The sequence below is a fragment of the Hypanus sabinus genome, chromosome 31, assembly GCF_030144855.1.
Source record: "Hypanus sabinus isolate sHypSab1 chromosome 31, sHypSab1.hap1, whole genome shotgun sequence".
Classification (NCBI taxonomy): domain Eukaryota; kingdom Metazoa; phylum Chordata; class Chondrichthyes; order Myliobatiformes; family Dasyatidae; genus Hypanus; species Hypanus sabinus.
The window spans coordinates 28,005,391-28,023,688 of NC_082736.1; the positions used below are offsets into that span (position 1 = coordinate 28,005,391).

The 18,298-nt window shown below is 46.6% G+C and overlaps 1 protein-coding gene across 4 annotated transcripts in view; it reads left to right on the forward strand.

Moving 5' to 3' along the window:
- Window positions 1–18,298, forward strand: part of LOC132384011 (spectrin beta chain, non-erythrocytic 1-like) — a 444,742-nt gene that overhangs the window by 260,302 nt on the left and 166,142 nt on the right. The gene's annotated exons all lie outside the window — the stretch shown is intronic.

Consider the following 18,298-nt stretch of genomic DNA (forward strand, 5'->3'; position numbering starts at 1 on the left):
AACAGGTGTTGAGACCAGTGATTCCTCCAGGTTACCAGATCCTGAGTTGAAGGTCTATACGGGCGAGATCATGAGGACCCGTAACCCACTGGCCGCCAGGATCAGAGGTCTATATGAGGGCAGAAGTCAAGGCCTGAGGTTAAAGATCAGTGATTCCGGAGGTCAAGGCGCTAAGGGCAGACCCATGCTTGGCGAGTCCTGGAGTTGATGTGGAGGTCGGTGAAATGCAAAGGGCAAAGCTTGTAGCTGAACGACCCGGTGAGCTCGAAGGCCAAAGTCGGCAAGACCGGGTCAGAGTCTGCCGAGTCGAAGGCCTGGCGTCTGCAAGCCTGGGAGTCTGGGGCCAAGGACTGGAGGCCCACAGGCGGTCCGTCCTGGGTGTACGAGGGGGTGAGAGAATGGGAAAGGGGCTTGTTGACTGGTTTTGTTCTGTTGTTGTCGTCGTCGCTGCTTGTATTGTTCTGCTGACCATTCTGGGAAAGCGCTGTCGGCGCCGAAATGCATGGCGGCACTGGCGGGCTGCCCACGGCACATCCTTGGGTGCGTTGGCTGCTCAAGTAAACGGCGTTTTTCACCGTACGTTTCGATGTGCGTGTGATAAATCTGAATCCAGAGCTTAAACACCTTGCTGTTATAAACTGTACGGCAGGGGAATTATATTAGCTTCTCACGTTTGCGCCTTCAACAACAATGACTGATGTCAAGGAATTTGTGGAAGCTCTTTGACCCTGTTTCTCAGCGATGCGATGTAAATCTAATTTCTGCTTTCCAGTCGCAGAGCAGTTTCTGCGGTTCTGGTCATGCTCTGCTGGTTAGGAGATTTATGGCAAGTTTGTTCTGGACCGGCACGAAGGAAATGGCAGCACCTCCCAGTGGGTACCACATGGAGCTCGTTTTATAATAAAACAAAGACCTGAAACCATTCACATCTGTCAGTCAAACTCCTTGTTTTACATTGAGGCAAGAGTTTCGTTAGCAGTGGGAAGCTGAAACCTTTTATTACCACTTAACGGGAAATGACCGAATAAAACCTTCATCCTGTCGCGTTTTGGACCTCAGTTGTACATAAATTTAGCATAAATCACATTCATAATGCAGTCGAGCTACAGTGGTATCCGGCACAGAGAGCAGATCGGACAAGCAGGGTTCCAGCTGTTCAATGTAAATGGGTTCTTTTGCTTCATTTACTTTATGTAATAACCGTTTTATTGGAGTATGATAATACAGAGGTTCAGTCACTGGACAAGTGTCCCGTGGTTTCGCCTCTTGATATGGAGACATGGATTTGGATAATGCAAGCAATCTCATAAGACATAGAAGCAGAATTAGGCCATTCAGCCCGTCGAGTCAGCTCCGCCATTCCATCGTGGCTGATCCCGGATCTCACTCAACCCCCTACACCTGCCTTCTTGCTGTGTTCTTTGATGCCCTGACCGATAAGGAAGTGATCACCTTCCGCCTTAAATATAGCCACGGACTTGGCCTCTGCTGCAGACTGTGGCAGAGCATTCTGCAGATTCACTACTCTCTGGCTAACAAACTTCCTCCTGAGCTCTGTTCTGAGAGGTCGCCCCCTCAATTTTGAGGGTGTGCCCTCTAATTCTGGATACCCCCACCACAGGAGACATCCTCTCCACATCCGCCCTATCTAGTCCTTTCAATAATACAATGTATGAGGAATTCAATGGCTCTGGGCCTGTATTTGCTGGAGTTTCAAAGAATTAGGGGGGCGGTGGGGGGAAGAATCTCATTGAAATCTATCAGATATTGAAAGGCCCAGAGAGAGTGAACGTGGAGGGGGATGTAAGACCAGAAGGCACAGCCTCAGATTCGAAGACTAACCCTGTCATGACTGTGAACAGTCGCCAGAGAGTCACAGCTGGTGGATATAGAAATCTTTATTTGGGGTACGTGGAATCTGACAGCTGTTGGAGAGGCTCCCCAATCGAACATTACAGCACATTTTTACAAAGGTAACAGGACAACTTCTATAGTTACAATGCCTTCGTAATGCTGCTTGTGAGTTGCATGTAGTTTTCCAAATTATTGGTCTTCCCACCAGTGAGTGTTAGTTACTGTGGTGTCTCAGTCATAGTCGTGCAATGGGATGTTGATTGCATTCATGCACATGCAGACATCTCAGTCAGTTGGATGTCTCCTGGGACTGCAATTTGCTCTAAATGCTGTGGTCTTTGAGTCATGTGCATCCAGTGGGATGTCGATTGCTTTCATGCCAATGCAAACATCTCAGTCAATTGGAAGTCCTCTGGTCTGCCTCTTGCTCTAAATACTGTCGGCCCCCCTTAACCACGGATTCCGCATGCGCGGATTCAACCAACCATGGATCAGGAAGACCCGGAAGTTCTCTCTCCAGCACTCGTTGTTTGAGCATGTACAGACTAATTTTTCTTGTCATTATTCCCTAAACAATACAGTATAACAACTATTTACATAGCATTTACATTGTATTAGGTATTATAAGTAATGTAGAGATGATTTAAAAGTACAGGCAGTCCCCCGGTTATGAACGAGTTCCATTCCTGAGCCCATTTTTAAGTTGGATTTGAAATCGGAACAGGTACATCCGGTATTATTTAGTGTCAGTCAAACGTTTCTCTTAGTTTGTAGTACATATTTTACCTTTCTATGCATATAAAACACTTAAGAAACGTATGTATTTCAATAATTAAACCACTGTGTTGCTTAGTAATAATTGTAGCTTTCATCAGGGCAGGGCCTTCACATGCTCCATTAAAATTGTTCCGATCGTTGACCGACTGTAGCCTAACGCTTTTCCAATGGCCGATGGCGTTTCACCTCTTTCTGATCGCTTTATTACTCCCACTTTATTTTCAGTCATGATCGTGATTATTTACGTGAACAGAAACACTGCGAATCTAGAGCTGCGCTGAGCCTTAAAGTCCACCACGCTGAGATAGGTTAAATAAAGTCCGGGGTTCCGCTGGGTCCTAAAGACCACCGACTTGAGCATCTGCGGTTTTTGGTATCCGCGGGAGGGGGGGTCCCAGAACCCCTGCGGATAAGGAGGGCCAACTGTACTGTGGTTTCTGAGAGTTGTATTCATTCATGCAGTGGGGTGTTGATTGCATTCATGCATATGCTAACATCTCAGTCAGTTGGGTATTTTCTTGTCTACAATTTACTCTAAAATGCAGCTCCAGGAAGATCATTGCTCCAAGCTGTGTTTTAAATTCAGTCTACATTCCATATACAGATCAGAAGGTTGGTTGCTGTTGAAATTACTATTTCTTTAGCGCCTAACTCCAGAATACCCCACAGCATCCCACAGCACCCCCCCATCCCTTTTGAACAGAGATGAGGAAGTATTTCTTCAGTGAGATGGTGCAGTTCATTGCTACAAGATGGCTGTGGAGGCCAAATCATTGAATATATTTAAAACTGAGGTTAATAGGTCAGGGTGTCAAAGGTTACATGGAGAAGGCAGGAGAATGGAGTTGAGAAGGGTTAATAGATCAGCCATGAAATGGTGGAGCAGACTCGATGGGCCAAATGGCCTAATTCTGCTCCTATATCTTATGGCCTGAGTTGATTTGGAATATAACATTATCATCATTAACTGGACCATGAAACTATAGTCTGGGATCAGCTAATCTTGGTTATTTGCTCACAAATCTTTTGTCACCTGACAAGGAGACATCATCGGCGTTCTGCTGATTGAGGTGTGTTCTCCGAACACTTGGCCTATATAACATTTCGGAAACTCAAGTTGTGATGGGGAGAGGAAACCTCCTCATCACTGGTTGTGTGGCGGCCTTCGCGCGTTGTGATCTGGAACCCTGGGGCGGCGCGGTAGCGTAGCAGTTACTGCGACGCCTTACCGTACCAGCGACCCGGCATTCAATTCCTGCTTCTGCCCGTATGCAGTTTGTTCGTCCTCCCCGGTGACCGTGTGGGTTTCCTCCGGGTGCTCCAGTTTCCTCGTACAGTCCAAAGACGCACCAGTTGGTAGGCTAATTGGACATTCTCCTGATTTTGTGTTTTTTTTTGAGTGTGGTGTATATAATCTGAGGGGGAACTTGAACGTCTTGTCGTTCACGGTTGTTGCAGCGTCATATGCGCACTGCGTTCAGCACTACTTCCTCACGTTACAATAGCAGAGACCGATCTCAAGGGATTTGTTGAAATGCTTTCGACCCTGTGATTGGTTCCGAAGTCACTCAACTATGGAGGTTTGCCTCATCGGCAATGGTCCAGGAATAGATTTTCAAGAATTCCTTCACGCTGTGGCATATCTTCTCTCTGGCCTTCCCTTTGACTATGCCCCCACTGTTATTATAGCACCTAATTCTACATTCTGCTACCTCAGTGCACTGATGAAATGATCTGCTGGCATTTGACACAAAGTTCTTCACCTTGGTACACGTGGCGATAATAAACCACACTGCTCGTTAAACATTCACCAGGATGACAGCTTCTTAATCCTCTCCAAGGGCAACTTTTGCTGCCTCTTCCTCAGCCTCCCTCTGGCGCACGCAGTACCTGCTTTTTCAAGCTTTGAATCTTGGGTGCCTTTTCACAACAGGGCCAATGTTTTCGGTACCCCTTGCTCAGTTCCTTTTGGGCGCAGTGTGCCAGTTGCAGCCATATTTCAAGTCTGACTCTGTTGCTGCTTGGTATGCTGTGTTGCTCTGCCGGGCATTATTGGTATGCTATGTTGGCGCCAGAATGCATGGCGACACTTTGCTTTCTGCCCCCAGCACACCCTCGATATAAACAAGATAAATTATTTATTTATTTTTGCTTATCGAGATACAGCCGCCCTTTCAGCCCCTCATGAATGAAAACGGTCAGTCCTGGAACCAGTTTGCTCGGTCCTTATTACTGTCTCTGGGCCTCGATTACCTTCCTTCAGGGAGAAGATACAAGAGCCTTAGGACTCAAACCACCAGGATAGGGAATAGTTATTACCTCTCAACCCCCAGGCTCTTGAACCAAAGGGGATAACTACGTTAACTTCACTTGCCCCGTCACAGAATTGTTCCCGCAACCAGCGGACTCACTGTCAATGACTCTTCATCTCATGTTCTCGGTATTCATTGCTTATTTATTATTGCTATTCCTTTTTTCTTGTATTTGCGCACGGTTGATTCTGCTCTTTGGTGTAACGCCCTGGTAGGGCGGAACTTCATTGATTCTGTTAGGATTTTCATTCTATAGATTTATTGAGTACGCCCGAAAGAAACCGAATCTCAGTGTTGTATATGGTGACGTATATAAAGTTTGATAATAAAATCTACTTTGAACTTTAGATGGTCCCAGAAATGAGTGCAGCACTCAGATATGGCCTGACCACTGCTACCTCCCTAAAAAAGTAGAAAGTAGATCTTATTATCAGTACGTACGTCATCATATACACCCCTGAAGTTCTGTTTCTTGTGGGCTTACTCAGCAAATCTATAGAATAGTAACTGTAAGCAGGATCAGTGAAAGATCAGCCAGAGTGCAGAAGACAACAAACTGTGCAAATGCAAATATAAATAAATAGCAATAAATAACGAGAACGTGAGATAGAGAGTCCTTAAAGTGAGATCGTTGGTTGTGGGAACATCTCAATAGATGTGTGTAGTTATTCCCTTTTGTTCAGGAGCCTGCTGGTTGAGGGGTAGTAACTTCTCTTGAACCTAGTGGTGCAAGTCCTGAGGCTCTTGTACCTTCCACCTGATGGTAGCAGCAAGAAGAGGGCACGGCCTGGGTGGTGAGGATCATTGATGGATGCTCCTTTCCTATGATAGTGTTTCATGAAGATGTGCTGACTTAGAGGGGAGGGCTTTACCGGGTCAAATCTACTACTTTTTGTAGGATTCCATGCTGGGTCTTTATGCAGCCAGTCAATTCGCTCTCCAGTACACATCTACAGAAGCTTGTCAAAGTTTTAGATGTCCTGCCGAATCTCCGCAGACTCCTGAGGAAGTCTTACGTTTATATGATAGGTTCGGGACAGAGATGAAAGCGAGGGCACACCGGACTCCTGGGCTAATTCTCGTTTGGCGGAATTGTTCAATCGTGTTAACATTCAAAGAGCCTGCAAATACTCCCCCTCCTGCTCGGTTGAATCAGCGAGGCAGCAGATGGTGACGCTGCCAGCATAGCAGACTCTCGTCAAGGAGATTGTTGTCAGGAGAGAGATAGAAGACTGCGTTTGTGGCAACTGTCGAGGATTCTGACGCTGTTGCCGTGTTTCTCAGCCACGTTTTCCCGCCTGGACCAGTCCCCTATGGAGACAGTGCTCGGCAGTCTCTGTGTAGCGCTCCCAGGCCAGGGGGTAAGACATCGACAACATCCGCTGGGAACTGAATACAGCAGCATGACAGACATTTGTATGAATAGCAGCATTAAAAAAAAAGACATAAGCTAATATGCTGTTTGCAACTTGCTCATAGCCAATTTTTAATGAACAAAATAAAGATCAAAGTTAATACCACTCTTTGATGACGAAATAAACCGTCGTAATCTTTACATTTCAACATTAAGGCTTTAAGGTATCAGTGTGCCTTTGCTTAATCTACCATCTTTTTTTTACTGTGATGATTCCCAGATTTTGGAATCTAGGTTAATACCCTTACTTATTATCGTTACTTTGGAGTGCCAAGACCAACCAAATGGTGACAAGCTTCACCCCATAATTCCCAAGTGTGATGTTCCCCATGTATTGGCCACGGGCTCTGCTAAAACACTCGCATAATTGTTTTATGAGAGCTTTCATTTCTGAGGTGGCAACAGCCTGTACTGGTGCAACCATATTGATGTCGTGGCCATGAAATGCCTCTGCCTCCTCAGGAGGTGAAAGGTCCCTGTTGACTCTCGCCACTTTTTATCGACGCGCACCACAGAACGCATTCTGTCTGGGGTGCATGACGGCTTTGATATGGCAGCTGCTCTGCCCGTGGCCACTAGGAAGTGCAGGGGATTGTGGCCACAGCTCGGCACGTCACAGGAACCCACCGTCCCCTTGATGAACTCTTGTCTACACTTCTCACTGCCTCAGTAAAGCAGCCAGTGGAATCAAAGAAACTCGTACAAAACACTGGAGGGACTCGACCGGTCAGGCGGCGTCTATTGAAAGGAGCGGGCAGTCGACGTTTCGGGGTCGAGACCCTTCTTCAGGACTGAGAAGGAAGGCGGGGAGAAGGGCGAGAGGGGAAGGTGATAGTGAGGCCAAGTGGGTGGGAAAGGTCAAGGACTGGAGAGGAAGGAATCTGATAGGAGAGGAGAGTGGACCATAGGAGAAAGGGAAGGGGGGAAGTAAAAGGTAGGTGAGAAGTGTTAAGAGGCCAGAGTGAAGAATAGAGGACGGAGAGGGGTGGAATTTGCTTACCGGAAGGAGAAATTGCTATTCATGCCATCAGGTTGGAGGCGACCCCGACAGAATATGATGTGTTGCTCCACCAACCTGCGTGTGACTTGGTGGACCATCATGTCGGCCATGATCAAAGACCCCCTAACCCTGGGCATTCTCTCCTCTCCTCTCCCCTCTCCCATCGGGCAGTCCCACCAGGCTCAAGGACAGCTTCTATCCCACTGCTGTTATCAGAGTTTCGAATGGACCTCTTGTATAATAGAATGAAGTCCTGGCCTCACAGTGTCTCGTGTTATGACCTTGCTCTTTATTGATTACCTGTACTGCACAGTTTCAGTGGCTTTTACAATTTATTCTGCATCGTCCAAGCCCAGAGTCTATCACTGCGGCGGGGCCTGGGTCCTAGAGCGGGGGGATGATGACCTGGTGTTCGAGCAATTTAAACAGCGGTCCAGATAATCCTCTCTCTGTGGCGCTGAGCCTATGGGACTGTTCCGGCTGCTCCAGGCCCTGTATTTGCAAGCTGCATGGTAATATACCCCGCTGTGCGATGAACTGAGGCTGTGAGTCAGCTTTGACTGTTCTGGGCTCCGGGTCGATGGACTCAATCTAGTTCTGAAAGCTGTTGCTTGCTTTCGTTGTTTGCACGATTTGTGTATTTTCTTTCTCTCTGTGCATTGGATGTTGGTCTTTTTTTTTAAGTTGATTTCTTGTTTCACTGCTGCCTGTAAGGAGACAAATCTCAAGGTTGTATAATTTACACATACTTTGGTAATAATCAAAGTTTTCATCACCGAGTAAATGGTGGAGAGGTCTGCCTCTAGTGATTGTCAGATGAGGTTCCCCTCTTGTTTTATGGGATATGGACATTACGAGCATGACTGCTGTTTACGTCCATCCTTGTGTGTGTGCAATTTTCCCATTCGACCACCTTCCCGACGTGCTTTGTTGATGGAGGGGGTGTTGAAAGCGTGAAGGCTCACAATCTACAGAAGGTGGATGCTCTGCCTGAAGTCAGCTACTTGAAAAATTCAGAATCAGGTTTAGAAACATAGAAAATAGTTGCAGGAGTAGGCCATTTGGCCCTTTGAGCCTGCACCGCCATTCTATACGATCATGGCTGATCACCCAACTCAAAACCCTGTACCTGCTTTCTCTCCGTACCCCCTGATCCCTTTAGCCACAAGGGCCATATCTAACTTCCTCTTAACTATAGCCAATGAACCGGCCTCAACTGTTTCCTGTGGCAGAGAGTTCCACAGATTCACCACTCTCTGTGTGAAGAAGTTTTTCCTCATCTCGTTCCTAAAAGGCTTCCCCTTTATCCTTAACCTGTGACCCACTCGTTCTGGACTTCCCCAACATCGGGAACAACCTTCCTGCATCTAGCCTGTCCAATCCCTTTAGAATTTTTATACGTTCAATAAGATCCCCCCTCAATCTTCTAAATTCCAGTGGTTTATCACCACTTATGTATGTCATGAAAACTGCTTTGTGGCAGCAGTACAGTGTAATACATAAAATGTACGAGAAGTGCAAAATGGTGTGGTTGTGTTCATGGACCGCTCAGAAATGTGACGGTGGAAGGGAAGAAGCTGTTCCTGAAATGTTGGATGTGTGTCTCAGGCTCCTGTACCTCCTCTCTGGTGGTTGTAATGAGAAGAGGGCATGTCCCAGGTGGTGAAGGTTTTCAATGATGGATTTGTTTTCTTGAGATCTTCTCAACTGTGGGAGGCTAGTGCCCATGGTGGAGCTGGGTAGGTCTGCAAACCCTCTGCAGCTTTTCTCAATCCTGTGCATTGACCTCTCCTCTCACCCCCCCCCCCCCCCGCCATATCGGACAACGATGCGGCCAGTTAAAATGGTACATCAGTAGAAATTTGCTTACCAAATCTCCTGGGACTCCCAATAAAATATAGCTGCTGGCATTCATGGTACAGGGAGCTATAGAAAATAATGTTCTAAATGTAACACCTTCTGTCACTTAGAGCATAAGATGTAGGAGCAGAAGGAGGCTGTTTGGCCCATTGAGTCTGCTCCGCCATTTCATCATGGCCAATCCATTTACCCCCAACCCAAATTTCTTGGTGTGGTGCGTAGCCAAGTGGTGATCTGAAGGTCATGAGTTCGAGCCCCAGCCAAGGCAGCAAAGTTCCGAGGTCCTTGAGCAAGGCACTTAACCACACACTGCTCCAGTCCACCCCGCTGAAAATGGGAACCGGCAAAACTGCTGGGGGTTAACTCGCGATAGACTGGTGTCCTGTCTGGGGTGGTGGGGGAGAGTCTCAGTCGCTTCACACCACGGAAACAGGCATAAGCACTGGCCTAATGAGCCTAAGAGCTCGGGACAGACTTTGATTTTGACCCGGATCTCTTGCCTTCGATCTCCCTGTACCCTTTTAAGCCCTGACTAATCAAGAATCTGTCAACCCTTGCCTTAAATATATCCAATGTCTTGGCCTCCTGTGGCAACGAATTCCACAGATTCACCACTCTCTGGCTTAAGAGATTCCTCCTCATCTCTGTTATTAGAAAAAGTCTCCCCTCTATTCTGAGGCTGACTCCTCTGGTCTTGACTCCCCCACCATAGTTTGGTGATGCAACTGAGAATACAGCTCAGAGCATTTGCATTGGCAGATGGTGTGCTTTTTTTTTTTGAAAAGAAACTATCTTTGGCCCTGATGTAAGATTGTGTGGGTAGGCTGTAAACAACAGCTCAAATTCAGAAACCCAAGCTGCCTTGAATTTCACTTCAGTTATACAGTGTGGCCACTGGAATCTTGCAAAAGACCCAAATATGCTCGTGCACTTCTTGTTCATTGGGAGGATGATGGTTGCTGATCTGAAAAATGTCACGGTCTCCTTGTTTTGAAAGTAATTGTAAGAAAAGCTCAGCTCTGACGTTCGAGAGCACCATCAACTGAGATGATCTTCTGGCCGAGAGCTGGGAGGCACGGTAACATGGTGGCTACCGGCGATCTGGGTTCAATTCCCACCCCTGCCCTTAAGGGGCTTGTACGTTCTCCCTGTGACCACGTGGGCTTCTTCCGACAGTCCAAAGACCCACCGAAGGTCATTGTCCCGTGATTAGGTTAGGACTAAATTGGGTGAGTGCTGGGCGGCGCAGCTCGAGGGGCCGGAAGGGCCTATTCCACGCTGTTTCTCAATAAATAATTAAATACTGGAGCTTAGGAAGTACAGGACCACAGCTGGAACACTGCGTACAGGGCAGGAAGGGCACGAGAGAGTCGCAGAGGAGATTTATGAGCTAGCCTCTTCTCCTTGCTAAAACCCTCCAGCTTTGGCAACGCCCTCATAAATCTCCTCTGCAAAGACTTTTATTATCAAACTTTGCATATGTAACCCTCAGGCTTGCCCAACTCCCATTCGTATGGGGGAGTCGGCCTTCAGCCCCACCAAACTGGGTAATCACGTTTGTGTGGATGCTGCGTAATGTACCCCCAGTTACAAACCCACAACGCAAAATATCAGACCGTACACCGTATGCAATTAAATGGTAGACTTTATGAATCTTAATCTGAATATAGGGTTAGTAATGTAAATAAACTGAACAAAAAAGGGCCCAAGTCGAAATCCAAAGTCCCTGTTGGAGCTCACTCAGTAGTCATTCTTCCGCCATCAATCTCCTCCGAATGTTGCCGACCTTCGGACCCTCCGCAGTCCGCTCCGTCCGGCGGTCTGCCAGCTCTCCCCACACGCGCCCTCCTTCTTCATCTCTCCTCGACCAAAGACCGCGAGAAACCCGGCTCCCAGACACACAAGAAAGAAGAACATTTCTCCCATTGAACACCCACTGAACTCCAAAGTCCCGTCATCTCTAGTCATGACCCAAACATTGCTGCCGCAGAGAAACCATTACCTTAACAGTGGAACATTACAGAGAAGCCATTGCATTAGCCTCAGCAGTGAAACCTTACGTGTTAAACATACGTTAGACAACCTTGAGATTCATCTGCTTACGGGCAGCCACAGAACACAGAAACCCAAAAGAACCCATGTAAAAGATCAACACTCAAAATGCGGAGAGAAATAAAACAAATCGTGCAAGCAGTAGAATAAGCAAAAAGCACTTAAACAGAAGCCAGTCCTCAGAGACATGAAGCCCAGAGCAGGCCTCGGGCCCAGTTCAGAGCGAAGCGGAATAATTGTTGTGGAGCCCAGAGCAGCGGGTAGAAGTGAGGTTTAATTGTGTTTATACGGCAAAGAAGGTTTTAACAGGATGAAGCGAAAGGAGTAACACACACGTGAAATGGTGGAGGAACTGAGCGGGTCAGGTGGTACAAGTGGAGGGGAATAGAGTCGACGTCACAGGCCCCTCAGCAGGGACGGAAAGGAAAGGGGGCAGAAGCCAGAATGCGAAGATGAGGGAGAGGGGAAGGCGTACAAGCTGGAAAGTGATGGGTGAAGCTAGATGAGAGTAGGTGGATGGGACCTATTTCCCTTCAGAGAGTTTGAGTGAAAATCACTGATATTTCAGAAGTCACTGTCACTGTCTCTGCAGTACCTTAGCAGTGCGCTCCCGCACTCTGTATTCATAATATGGCAGGTGCAAAACTAGGAAATTCTGAACATCTTAATCACCTTTTGGAGAACCACACCACTCTCCCAATCTTTAACCGTGCTCGTGCACGTTTCTTCTTTCTCTCTCATTCGACTTTATCATCTAGTTGCTTCGGGGACTGTGATGACTTTCTCAGTCTCAAGCTGATTTGGGGGTCCCAAGTCAGTCCACAGGCGGTAGATGGGCAACTTTGATCTCATTCTTTGTATTGAGGATTTTGAGCCTGGAGATGAAAGCGGCATTTGTAAAAAGGTTTTCGGAGGCAGAGGCAAAGGTAGGAAGGTGGGTCCTGCGGAGGGATGCAGCCGTTCTCTATTTCTTCCCATTGGGCTGAATCTCTATTGACCACCCTGCTACGCTCTCATTGAAGAGAACTCTAATCGCGATTTTAAACGCTCTCCAGATATTTACTTTAGACTATAAGATATAGAAGCAGAATTAGGCCATTCAGCCCATCAAAGCTACATTTCTATCCCTCTCAACCCCATTTTCCTGCCCTCTCCACGTAACCCTTGACACTCTTACTAACCAGGAGCCTATCAACCTCTATTTCAAATATACTTAATGACTTGCCTTCCTCAGCTGTTACTCAGATTGACCACCCTCTGGTTAAAAGAATTCTTCCTCATCTCTGTTTTAAAGGGGCGTCCTTGTATTCTGAGGCACTGCCCTCTAGTCATAGACTCTCCACAAAGCGTTTGCAAGTAATTTGCCGAGATCGGAGAACAACCGAGCCCAACCACAGCCTCTCCACGCCCACTCTACCTAGGCATTTCAATAACCGACAGGTTTCACCGAGATCCTCTGTTACGTTTAGTAATTTCAAAATTTTAAACTAATTCAACAGAAGGCACAGGAGTCCGAAATGTGAATCAAACTTCGTGTTTACTGTATCATGTGGTAGCATCAAGCCGTATGCACTTACTTTTACGTATAACCCATAATTATTTAAACAAATGATGAAAGCTTAATCAAAAACAGTATTTACAATATTACTCAAATATTAAATACACAACATTCCTCATTCTAACAGGTCCAGAGCAATCATACGTTAACCTGTCCACTCCTGCGATCATTCTTGTAAATCTCCTCTTGACTCTCTCCAACGCCAGCAGAACTTTTCTTAGGTAAGGGGCCCGAAACTGCCCATAATACTCCAGATACGGTCTGACCAGTGCCTTGTCAGGCTTCAGCATTACTTCCTTGCTATTATATTCTCGAGCTCTTGATACAAATGCTAACATTACTTTTGCCTTTCTTCCTACTGTCTCTGTTATATACGTTAGCCAGCTCATTCGCTATGTGCCGTGTCGTATGATGTGGGTGATCATGGTCTTTCCATGACCATGATTCTTCTTGTCAAATTTGTCTAGAGACACTGCCTCCTTGGCAGTGTGTCCTTCCAAGGCAGGTGGCCCCTGGCCATTATCAATACTCCTCAGAGATTGTCTGCCTGGCATCAGTGGTCCATAAACAGGACTTGTGATATGCACCGGCTGCTCATATGATCATCCACCACCTGCTCCCATGGGTGCAGGTGACCCTGATCTGGTTTGGGGTGCTACACCATGCCCAAGGGTGATCTGCAGGCTAGCGGAGGGAAGGAGCTCCTCACTTCTCCTCTGGTAGAGACGTATCTCCGCCCCCTGTCACCCATTAACCAGCATCATTTGGGGGGAAAGTAACACGGGTTACTTTTCTGTACAATATCTGTCTGTGTTAACTTCCTGTTATTCTCGTATAGATTTCATGGTATTAAATCACTGAATGGGATATTAATTCAATCTTTTTGCACTACAGACGTTCTCACCCAGCTGCGGTTTCAATTCACGCAGATGATCAAATGAGCAAAATGATCTCTTTGTGTGCCTTTCTATGTAGCGATGAGTGCCGAGTAGCTTGCTAACCCTTGCTAAGATGCAGCAGAGAAGGAAAGAGTGGTGTCATTCGGCCTCACCTGCGCCGCCACCGCGTCGAACTTGTTTTTCTCAGCTGTGATGAAAGATCCTGCCACTGAGACAGTAACTCTTCCCTCCTTCCGCGCTCTCCTGAACACTGCCTCACTGTTCTTCAAGGTTCAAAGTACGTTTATTCTCAAAGTGTGTGCTCGTTGTACAACCTTGAGATTTGTGCCCTGACAAGGCAGCCCCCAAAACAAAAACCTGAAAGACCGTCCAACAACCGACACAGGGAGGGGGCAAAAAACTTTAATTTTGTTTAAAATTTTTAATTTCTCGGCCTCATCTGCTGCTAAACACTATCTCACTAGTGTTCAAAGTACAATTATTATCAAAGTAAATATTTATAAAAGAATAATTATTAATTTAATCAATAAATTAAATAAAAGCTAACTTACAATAGGATATAAACATGTAAGAATATAGTTTACGGTAAATTATAGTTTTTAATATATTGTACTGCATCGCTATTAGAAAAAAGCAAATTGAACGACATGTCAGTGATGTTAAACCAGATTTTGGCTCTGATTTCCAATGCTTTCAGTTTCTACTTTGGATTTAAGGCATTCTTTATCCAGAGGCAGTAAGAGATCTGAGCATTCTCAGTGGCAGTACCCAGTGCAGCTGCCTCAGAAATGGCTGAAGACCCAGAGTGTGGGTTCTGGTTTGGGCTAGCTCGTGGGTAGTTTTCCTGTTAAAAAGCATATCCCTGTCCTGCGAATTCTTGTCTCTTCTGGATCTCGGGCTGTCGGTCGCGTGCGTAATACCTTCTGTTGCCACTGCCACGCTTGCTTCTCCTTCCCTGCTCCATTCAGCTCCTGCCGCTGTCTGTGAGGGGTTTTGCAAGTACTCCCCGTGACTGCGCGGGTTTCCTCTGGGCGCTCTGGTTTCCGCCCACAGTCCAAAAGCATACCGGTTAGGGTTAGTAAGTTGCGGGCATGCTGTGTTGGTGCTGGACATGTGGCGACACATCTTCAGACTGTGTGGGCCGTTGATGCGGTCAATGCCTTTCACGGCCTGTTTTGATCTTTCAATACAGACGTGACAATAAAACTAATATTTGATTGTTATATGAGGAGGAAAAAAGCAAAAACAGAGTATCACAGGGAACCAAAGTAAGTCATCAAAACCCCAAAACAGGAGGGCAAGGTTGATTTTGCAGAAAGAGGCCTTCAGACGCACTCCAGTGAAAACGACGTCCAAACTGATGAGTCCTCCCTCCAGGGCTGGTATGGGTTAGGATGGTGCGCGACGACCTGTGAAACTGGGAGCAAAATAGCTAAGCTCTTTGTGAGACAACGGGAAATGAGGCCGACAGCTAAAGCCTTGTGTCATTCGCTGGATGCGATAAACACAAGAGATTCTGCGGATGTTGGCAAGCCAGAGCGAGACACACACACAAACTGCTGGAGGATCTCGGCAGCACCTATGGAGAAGGTTGGACGGTCGATGCTTTGGGCACTGGGAAGGAAGGGTGCGGAAGCACGTCCTAGGAGGGAGTGGGGAGAGAAGTGTAAGCCAGCTGGTGATAGGTGAGGTGGGGGTAGGGATTGAAGTAAGAAGCTGGGAGGCGATAGGTGGAAAAGGCTCAAAGTTTGAAGTAAAATTTATTATCAGAGTATATACGTGTCACCTGAGATTTGTTTTTCCTGCAACAGATCTCTAGAATAGTGACTGTAAACAAGATCGATGAACAACAAACTGTGCAAATAGGTAAAGAGTGATAATTAACCAGAGCGTGAAATAAGGTAAAGAGTCCTGAAAGTCAGGCCATCGGTTGTGGGAGCGTCAGAAGTAAAATGAGTGTAGTTATCCTCATCACATTCTACAGGGGTTGTATCGAGAGCAGCCCGAGCAGCTGCATCACTGCCTGGTTCGGAAGTTGCACCGTCTCGGATCGCCAGACCCTGCAGCGGATAGTGAGGTCAGCTGAGAAGATTATCGGGGTCTCTCTTCCCGCCATTACATTTACACCACACGCTGCATCCGCAAAGCTAACAGTATTGTGAAGGACCCCACGCACCCCTCATACAAACTCTTCTCCCTCCTGCCGTCTAGGAAAAGGCACCGAAGCATTCGGGCTCTCACGACCAGACTATGTAACAGTTTCTTCCCCCAAGCTATCAGACTCCTCAAAACCCAGAGCCTGGTCTGACACCTTACTGCCCTACTGTCCTGATTATTATTTATTGTAATGCCTGCACTGTTTTGTGCACTTTATGCAGTCCTGGGTAGGTCTGTAGTCTAGTGTAGTTTTTTGTGTTGTTTTATGTAGATCAATGTAGGTTTTGTATTGTTTCATGTAGCACCACGGTCCTGAAAAACGTTGTCTCATTTTTACTGTGTACTGTACCAGCAGTTATGGTCGAAATGACAATAAAAAGTGAGTAGACTTGACTTAATCCCTTTTGTAGTTATCCCCTGACAGTTGAGGGGTAGTAACTGTCCCTGAATCTGGTGGTGTGAGTCCTGAGGCTCCTGTACCTTCTACCTGATGGCAGCAGTGAGGAGAGAGCACGGCCTGGGTGGTGGGGATCTCTGGTGATGGATGCAGCATTTCACATAGATGCGCTCAGTGATTGGGAGGGCTTCCCCTGCGATGTACTGGGCCGAATCCAGTCGGATTTACCATTCGAAGTTATTGGTGTTCCTATACCAGGCCATAATGCAGCCAGTCGGCACACTTTCCACTACACATCCATGGAAAGTTTGGAGGTTAGGAGGGGAAAGGAATCTGATAGCATTGCGTCATAGAGAAGGAACAGGCCCTACAGCCCATCTCGTCCATACTGGACTATTTAAACTGCACATTCCCATCGACCTACACTGGGAACATAGTCATCCATGTACCTATCCCAAATACGCTGCTCTGTTCCTCCAATGTAAAATGCATCAAGCAACCCCCCACTGACCAATGACTGTGCAGAACTGAGAAGAGTTCATCAGTGTCGGAATGCCCCAAATATTGGTAGCAGCCTTGAGACCAACAAGACAATCGTTTTCAAATGTTGAAGGATTGGCTGCCTGTTCCTATATTTTCTATCAGTTGAAGTTTTTCTTTTACAAATGTTATAAATGCACTCAGTGTCAGTAAGGCCAAAGAATTGATTGTGCACTTAAGAAAAAGTAAGACCAAGGAAGACATACCAATCCTCACAGAGGGATCAGAAGTGGAGAGAGTGAGCAGTTTCACGTTCCTGGGTGTCGGTATCTCTGAGGACCTAACCTGGCCCCAACATATCGATGCAGCCATAAAGAAGGCAAGCCGGCAGTCATATTTCAATAGGAGTTGAGATTTTGTGTGGCATCAAAGATATCTGAAAATTTCTGCGGACGTACGGTGGAAAGCATTCTGACTGGCTGCATCACCGTCTGGTATGGGGTGGGGGAGGGGTTACTACACAGAACTGAAGTAAGCTGCAGAGAGTTGTAAAGTTAGTCAGCTCCATCACAGGCACTCCAGAGTATCCCGGACATCTTCAAGGAGCGGTGCCTTTAAAAGGTGGGGTCCATCATTAAGGACCCCCATCACCCAGGACATGCCCACTTCTCATTGCTACCATCAGGAAGGAGGTACAGAAGCCTGAAGGCACACACTCAATGATTCAGGAACAGCTTCTTCCCCTCTGCCATCAGGGAGGAGGTACAGGAGCCTGAAGACACACACTCAACGATTCAGGAACAGCTTCTTCCCCTCTGCCATCAGGGAGGGGGTACAGGAGCCTGAAGACACACACTCAACGATTCAGGAACAGCTTCTTCCCCTCTGCCATCCAATTTCTGAATGGACATTGAACCCATGAACACCACCTCACTATGCTTTACATCTATTTTTGCACAACTTATTTAACTACTTGACATATGCATATATACTTTAATTCAGATTTAGTTTTCTCCATATTATAGGAAAGATGTCAACAAAATAGAGAGAGTACAGAGGAGATTTACTAGAATGTTACCAGGGTTTCAGCACCTAAGTTACCTAAGGGAAAGGTTGAACAAGTTAGGTCTTTATTCTTTGGAGCATAGAAGGTTGAGGGGGGACTTGATAGAGGTATTTAAAATTATGAGAGGGATAGATAGAGTTGACGTGGATAGGCTTTTTCCATTGAGAGTTGGGGAGATTCAAGCAAGAGGACATGAGAGTTAGGGGGCAAAAGTTTAGGGGTAACACAAGGGGGAACTTCTTTACTCAGAGAGTGGTAGCTGTGTGGAACGAGCTTCCAGTAGAAGTGGTAGAGACAGGTTCGATTTTGTCATTTAAAGTAAAATTGGATAGGTATATGGACAGGAAAGGAATGGAGGGTTATGGGCTTAGTGCGGGTCAGTGTGACTAGGCGAGAGTAAGCGTTCGGCACGGACTAGAAGGGCCGAGATGGCCTGTTTCCGTGCTGTAATGGTTATATGGTTATATTATCA